Source organism: Delphinus delphis, chromosome 9 (assembly GCF_949987515.2).
Source record: "Delphinus delphis chromosome 9, mDelDel1.2, whole genome shotgun sequence".
NCBI classification, from domain to species: Eukaryota; Metazoa; Chordata; class Mammalia; order Artiodactyla; family Delphinidae; genus Delphinus; species Delphinus delphis.
Window position 1 is genome coordinate 5,978,811 of NC_082691.1, and position 8,169 is coordinate 5,986,979.

Genomic DNA, 8,169 nt, shown 5'->3' on the forward strand with positions numbered 1-8,169 from the left:
ATAAGTGAAGATTTTCAAGGAATGAAAGGCTGTTTAGAAACTAAAATTAGGACAAAGAGCCATGGAGAAATGAGACCTAAAGATACTAACAGAACACATATTTTTGCTTCATTTTCTGTCATGTTTGTAACATGGTGTGATAATAATGTTGATAGCCAAACAGATCCTTTTGTTGTTGCCTTTTAAGGAAGGCAAGTTTGGAGCAAGATGGATTATATCAGTTGATTTATAAATTCTCCAAAACTTTACCAAGTGATTATTGTGTGATCAACACTGCAGTCATTTTTGTTTGTTTTTTATTGACATATAGTTAACTTACAGTGTTTTGTTAGTTTCAGGTGATTCAGTTATGCATATATATATATGTATATATATATATATACATATATATATATATATATATATATATATATATACATATATATATATTCTTTTTCAGGTTCTTTTCCCTTGTAGGTTTATTACAGAATATTGAGTATAGTTCCCTATGCTATACAGTAGGTACTTTGCATTTTGTTTTTGTATGAGGAATGAACAATATATTTCTTTAGAGATCTTGATTTTACAATTTTCTTATATGTCTTATCATGAGCACAGACATGTGTGTTATGTAATGTTTAAAAAGTTCAAATATTTAAACCAAATACTGTAGACATAGTTTCATTTACAACTCCCAGAATCTACACTGTCTAACAATGAGTTTAGGGATATTCTCATTCCTTATTCAGAATTCACAGGGACAAAGGTTGCTTTGGATGAAGTAACAGTCAGTAGACCCAAACTCAAAATTGGATCCACTGAGGCAGAGGATACTCTTCAATCCAAGAAAAACTGAGAAGAGGCCAAACTAAATATTCATGCAAAAGACAAATTCAAAAATAAAGCAGTCACTCAAGAGAAAGAGCAGAGAGGCCACATATGGGGAGAAAGTATTTGCAAAATACACATCTGATAAAGAACTGTTATCCAAAATATACAAAGAACTCTTAAAACTCATCAATAAGAAAATAAATAATGTGATTATAAAATGGGCCAAAGACTTCAACAGACACCTCATCCAAAAAATAATATACAGATATCAAATAAACATATGAAAAGATGTTCAACATCATATATCACCAGGGAAGTGCAAATTAAAAAATGAGATACCACTACACACCTATTAAAACACTGAAAATCCAAATCACTGACAACACCAAATGCTGCTGAGGATGTGGAGCAACAGGAACTCTCTTGCATTGTTGGTGAGAATGTGAAATAGTACAGCCACTTTGGAAGTGCTCACAGGATAAATAAGTTTTTCTTTCACACATACAATTTTTCCTATTAATTACGTGACAAATTAAATTTGCTTTGTAAAAATGAATATGCATTAGCGTAAAATCCCTACTTTGTATTGTCTTCGGTGAGTTTTGAAATTTCAATTTCAAATATGATTCATCAATTATAATATTTGAGACCAACAATAAGAATGTTTCAGTGAATTCCATTTCCCATATAAAAGCTGGTGTATCTCTTTTGCCTCACTGAAATCAAGACAAGCTTTTTCTCTCCACTTGTGTAGGGTTAACTTTACCCTAAGTAATGGCAGTGTGAAAATTGATTGGGATGGACTTTTTTTTTTTTTTATCAGATTAGATGGTGTCTATCACTTTAGATTCATAAGGACTGGTAAGTCCCAAAAAAAGTGAAAAATTTTCTAGAAGAAAGTGTATCATACCTTTTTCAATTGCAACTCTTTGTCTGAAAACCTATAATAACCTGTATGAAGTTGCCATGTAGCTGGGATTGTGGGAGTTATTAAAGCACATAGCCAGGAAAATGTCTGGCACATAATAATTCATAATTAAGATTTTATACAACAAAATAACTGAGCTTACAGAGATAATACTCACATCTCAGACTCTGCCTGCACTGTGTGGACTACCATGACATTAAAAAAAATGACATTTAGGTAACAGCCTCATGTATTCACTCTCAATTTTCCACTAAAATCCATAATCATCAAAATGTGAAAACTGATAAGACATCTAAAAATTAGTGCTAAGGGAAATATTACTGCCAGAAACTCAGAGGAATTTGCAGTAAGTATAAGGTCAGGAAACAAGTTGGGACTTACTTACTATTCCTTTTGTTCAAATAATTTTATGAAACAAGCACAAAAGTAACATCACAGATAAAATAAGATGGTCAACATGTCTAATATATATATATTTTTAAAAAACTAATATGGTACATAAATATAGTGAATATAGATGCAACTACATGAATATCAGACTGAAGATACTGAAGAATCAGTAAAATGAAGTTGAAAGAGTTGGATATATAAAGATCTCTTCCAATAAAACAGCATAGGAAAAAGACATTTTGGGGAAAATATTATCAGAGAGAAAGCATTGGTAGATGACCTACACAATAGAAACAATTCCTGTTTCCCCAGTTTTTATGATTTACATTGATTTGTATGATAATTAATAACTTCTCAGTTTCAAAGTTGGAGATCACTGGAAATGATTAGACTGTAAGTGTAGTCAGGATTCACATCTGAGAGTAAGGTTAAGAGACATCCATAGCAAGAATCTGAAAGAGGTAGATGCCAACATATGACATTAGGTAAGCATTTGTGTACAATAAAGGACCAAACTAGAAAAGAGAAACCTGAGAGGAAAAACTATAGCATTGATAGGGGAGAAGGGTTAAGGAGCTGATGTGGAAGTGAGGTGACTTTTCGAGGCTGGAAAGAGAGTTGAAAATTCAAAACAGAGAATGGCGGGAATCCAGATGTGAGATCAGATGAAGAGGATGTGGGAGCTTGAGGATTGTAGTGTTAGCAATGTGTGGATGTATTAGACATCCATCAAGAGAAAATTCTCAGAAAAGGTGGTCTTGGTGTAGTTGCCAAAACTCTGATCTTGTTAAAATGGCACCCATCATACCTTTGCTCTTAAATGGGACATATGCAACTTCATGACAGAATAGGAGAAAAATGGCTATAAATACATATAAACATATCTGTCATGTTGGTAAGAAGAAGCTTTCTATAAAACATGGTTCTTGTAACTTGATTCCAGTAACTTCCCAGTTGTGGTCAGGGAGCAGTTCTGCCCACCAAAAGACCTAAGCGGGGGGGTGGGTTCAAGGTGGAGACAAGACTATTAATGTCACTAGATCCAGGTCTGCAGACCTTGATCCTGGACTTGGACTCTGAAGCACTCCTTGGACTCATTTCTAGCCCCTCTCAGTCACAGTATGGAGCCAGCCCTGCCCACCCAGGAACGTACTTAGTGACCTGGTCAGAGTCCTCTTGGGGATTTGACATGAACCACACCTGTTCTTGCACTTGATAACAAGTCCACTGTCTGCAGACCCAACTGTGGACCTTGAAGTAGACATTTGTTGCAGTATCACCCTACTGGACAAAGTTCTAGAAGCAATCCTATCATCCCAGAGACCACACAGATTCTATACCCACTCAGGCCCTTGGTAACAGGCCCACAAATCACAAATCCCACCACAGACTCAACCATAGTCTTGTGAACTGGCTCTAATTCAGCATGACTGTGATTTGGAAGTAGCCCCATTAGCCCAGGGAATGAACAGGGGAAGTTCCTTACCTGCTAAAAACAGTCTGCAAAGACTGGAAGAGCTATTTGTTCCTTAAAATGCACAAATACCAACACAAGGCTACATGGATCCTGAAGAATAAGGTAAATATGACACAACCAAAGGAAACTCATAAAGCTACAGTAACCAACCCCAAAGAAAAAGAGATCTACAAATAGCCTTACAAAAGATTCAAAATAATTATCTTCAATAAACTAAATAAAATTCAAGAGAACACACATAAACAGCAAAATGAAATCAAGAAGACAATATGTGAATAAAATAAGAAGTTTAATAAAGAAATATAAACCACAAAAAAAGAACAAAACAGAAATCCTGGAGATGAAGAATACAATCACAGAAGTAAAAAAACAATCAATAGAGAGTTTCAATATTGGACTTGATTATGCAAAACAAAAAATCAGTGAAATAAAATATAAGTCATTTAAAATTAGTCATTTGGAAAAACAAAAAGAAAAAAGAATGGGAAAGAAGGAATAATTGGGCACCATCACATGTATGAATATTCACATCATGGGAACTCCAGAAGGAGAAAGGAGAAGAGAGAAAGGGGAAGAAAGTTTATTTAAAGAAATAATAGTTGAAAACTTCCAAATCTTAGGAGATATATTGAAATCCCAGTACAGGAAGTTCAAAAAACACCAATTAAGATCAATCCAAAGAAGATTACCCCAAGATACATTATAATCAAAATATTAAAGATCAAAGACAAAGAAAACTATGTGAAAACAACAAAAGAAAAACAACTCATCACATACAAGGAAACCCGACCCCCCCCCAAAAAAAGGCTATAGGATTTCTCAGCAGAAACCTTGCAGGAGAGGATAGACTGGGATGAAATACTGAAAGTGGTCAAAGAAAACAAAAGTCAACAATGTATATTATACCATGTAAAACTGGAGCTTAGAAATGAAGGAAAGATAAAGACATTCCCAGAGAAACAAAAGTTAAGGGAGGTCATCCACCATTAGACCTGACTTAAAAGGATGCTAAAGGGAGCTAAATGACACTAAGTAACAACATGAAACCATAAAAGTATAAAACTCACTGGTAAAAGTAAATATATAGTCAAATACAGGATACTATAGTATTGTAATGGTGGTGCATAAATCATTTTTACCTCTAATATAAAATTTTTAAAAAATAGTATTAAAAATAACTAGCTACAGTAATTTGTTAATGGATTAACACTATAAAAAGTTGTAAAGTTTTATATCAATAGCTAAAAATGTGGAAGAGAAGAAATGTAGAGTTTTTGTATGCAATGGAAGTAAGTTGTTAGCAGCTTAAAAGAGACTGTTATATCTATAAGATATATTATGTAAGCCTCATAGCAACCACAAAGAAAAAACCTACAGTTGATGCACAGAAGATACAGATAAAAGAATTAAAGGACATCACAACAAAGTATAAATCACAAAGGAGGGCAGCAGAGAAGTAGAAAGGAAAAAAAAATAACACCAAACATTCAGAAAACAATCAAAAAAATGGTAATAGTAAAACCTTGTATAGCAATAATTACTTTAAATGTAAGTCAATTAAATTATCCAGTTGAAAGACACAGATTGGCTGAACAGATCGAAAACATGATTCAACAATATGTTGCCAAAAAGAGAGGCTCACTTTAGCATTGAGGACCTACATAGACTGAAAGTAAAAGAATTGGAGAAATATTCCATGCAAATGTAATCAAAAAAGAACAGGAATGGCTGTATTAAAACAGATTAAAAATTTTTTCATTCAAAATCACTCCAGGAGACAAAGAAAGTCAATATATAATGGTGAAGGGGTCGAGACTGAAGCACCTAAAAATTTAAATTAAATGTTCAAAGAAATGAAGAAAGAAATAGACAGCAATTCAATAATAGTAGAGGGCTTCAATACCCCACCTTCAATATTGATAGATGGTCCAGACAGAATATCAATAAGGAAACAGCACACATGAATAACATTCTAGATCAAATGTACCTAATAGACATGTAGAGAACAGTCCATCCAATAGCAGTGGAATATGACTTCTTTTTAAATACCTATAGAACATTCTCCAGGATAGTTCATGTGTTGAGCTACAAAGCATCTCAACAAAGTTAAGAAGATTTAAATCATATGAAATATTTTTTTTTCTGACCACAATGGCATGAAACTGGAAAATAAAAGGGGAAAAATTGGAAAATTCATAAATATGTGAAAATTAACATATTTCGTAACAACCAAGGGGTCAAAGAAGAAATTAAAAGGGAAATCAAAGAATATCTACAAACAAATAGAAAAAGAAACAATATTCTTAAATTTGTGTGGTGCAGCCAAAGTGGTTCTAAGAAGGAAGCATTTAGCAATAAATGCCTATATTAAGAAAAAAGAAAGATCTCAAATATAAAACCAAACTTTACTGCTCAAAGAACTAAAAAAAGGACAAACTAAGCTAATACTTAGCAGAAGGAAGGATATAAAAAATTGTAGCAGCTGTGTAGCAGAGTACAAAGAAAACACATTTTTAAAAAAAATCTGAGGGTTTTTTTTAAGATAAAGAAAATGGTCAAATCTGTTGCTAGACTGAGAAAAAAGAAAGATAACTCTAATAAAAAAATATAAATGAAAGTGGAGACATCATAGGTTATACCACAGAAATACAAAAGATAATAAGAGATTATAATGAAAAATTATAAATCAATAAATTGGATAACTTAGAAGAAAAAACAGATACATTCTTAAAAACATACACTCTACAAAGTCTGTATCATGAAGAAATTTAAAATCTGAACAGAACAGTAACGAGTAAGGAGATTGAAGAAGTAAACAAAAAAGGAAAGCCCAGAATCAGATGGTTTAAAGGGTAAATTCTACCATACATATTAAGAATTAATGTCAGTCTTTTTCAAACTAAAAAAAATTGAAGACAATGCCCAAACTCATTTTATTACCAGTGTTATCCTCATACCAAAGCTATATAAGAAGAAATGGAAATAAAAACAAAAATAAACAAATGGGACCTAATGAAACTCAAAAGCTTTTGCACAGCAAAGGAAACCATAAACAAGACCAAAACACAACCCTCAGATGGGAGAAAATATTTGCAAATGAAGCAACTGACAAAGGATTAATCTCCAAAATTTACAATTAGCTCATGCAGCTCAATAACAAAAAAACAAACAACCCAATCCAAAAATTGGCAGAGGACCTAAATAGACATTTCTCCAAAGAAGATATACAGATTGCCAACAAACACATGAAAGAATGCTCAACATCATTAATCATTAGAGAAATGCAAATCAAAACTACAATGAGATGGGGCTTCCCTGGTGGCGCAGTGGTTGAGAGTCTGCCTGCTGATGCAGGGAACACAGGTTCGTGCCCCGGTCCGGGAAGATTCCACATGCTGCGGAGCGGCTGGGTCCGTGAGCCATGGCCGCTGAGACTGTGAGTCCGGAGCCTGTGCTCCACAACCATGAGCCATGGTCACTGAGCCTGCATGTCCAGAGCCTGTGCTCCGCAACGGGAGAGACCACAACAGTGAGAGGCCCACGTACGGCAAAAAAAAAAAAAATAAATAATAATAATAATAAAATAAAAAAATAAAATAAAACTACAATGAGATATCATCTCACACCAGTCAGAATGGCCATCATCAAAAGCTCTAGAAACAATAAATGCTGGAGAGGGTGTGGAGAAAAGGGAACACTCTTGTACTGCTGGTGGGAATGTGAATTGGTACAGCCACTATGGAGAACAGTATGGAGGTTCCTTAAAAAAAACTACAAATAGAAATACCATATGACCCAGCAATCCCATTACTGGGCATATACCCTGAGAAAACCATAATTCAAAACGTCATGCACCAAAATGTTCATTGCAGCTCTATTTACAATAGCCAGGAGATGGAAGCAACCTAAGTGTCCATCATCAGATAAATGGATAAAGAAGATGTGGCATGTATATACAATGGAATATTACTCAGCCATAAAAAGAAACAAAATTGAGTTATTTGTAGTGAGGTGGATGGACCTAGAGTCTGTAGTACAGAGTGAAGTAAGTCAGAAAGAGAAAGACAAATACCATATGCTAACCCATATATATGGAATCTAAGAAAAAAAAAAAAGTCATGAAGAACCTAGGGGTAAGATGGGAATAAAGACACAGACATACTAGAGAATGGACTTGAGGATATGGGGAGGGGGAAGGGTAAGCTGTGACAAAGTGAGAGAGTGGCATGGACATATATACACTGCCAAATGTAAAATAGATAGCTAGTTGGAAGCAGAGTCATAGCACAGCGAGATCCGCTAGGTGGTTTGTGACCACCTAGAGGGGTGGGATAGGGAGGGTGGGAGGGAGGGAGACGCAAGTGGGAAGAGATATGGGAACATATGTATATGTGTAACTGATTCACTTTGTTATAAAGCAGAAACTAACATATCATTGTAATGCAATTATACTCCAATAAAGATGTTAAAAATAAAAGACACTACAGGAAAAGAAAACTACAGTCCAGTATCTCTGATGAACATAGATGTAAGAATTCTCAACAGAGTAATAATAAATCAAATT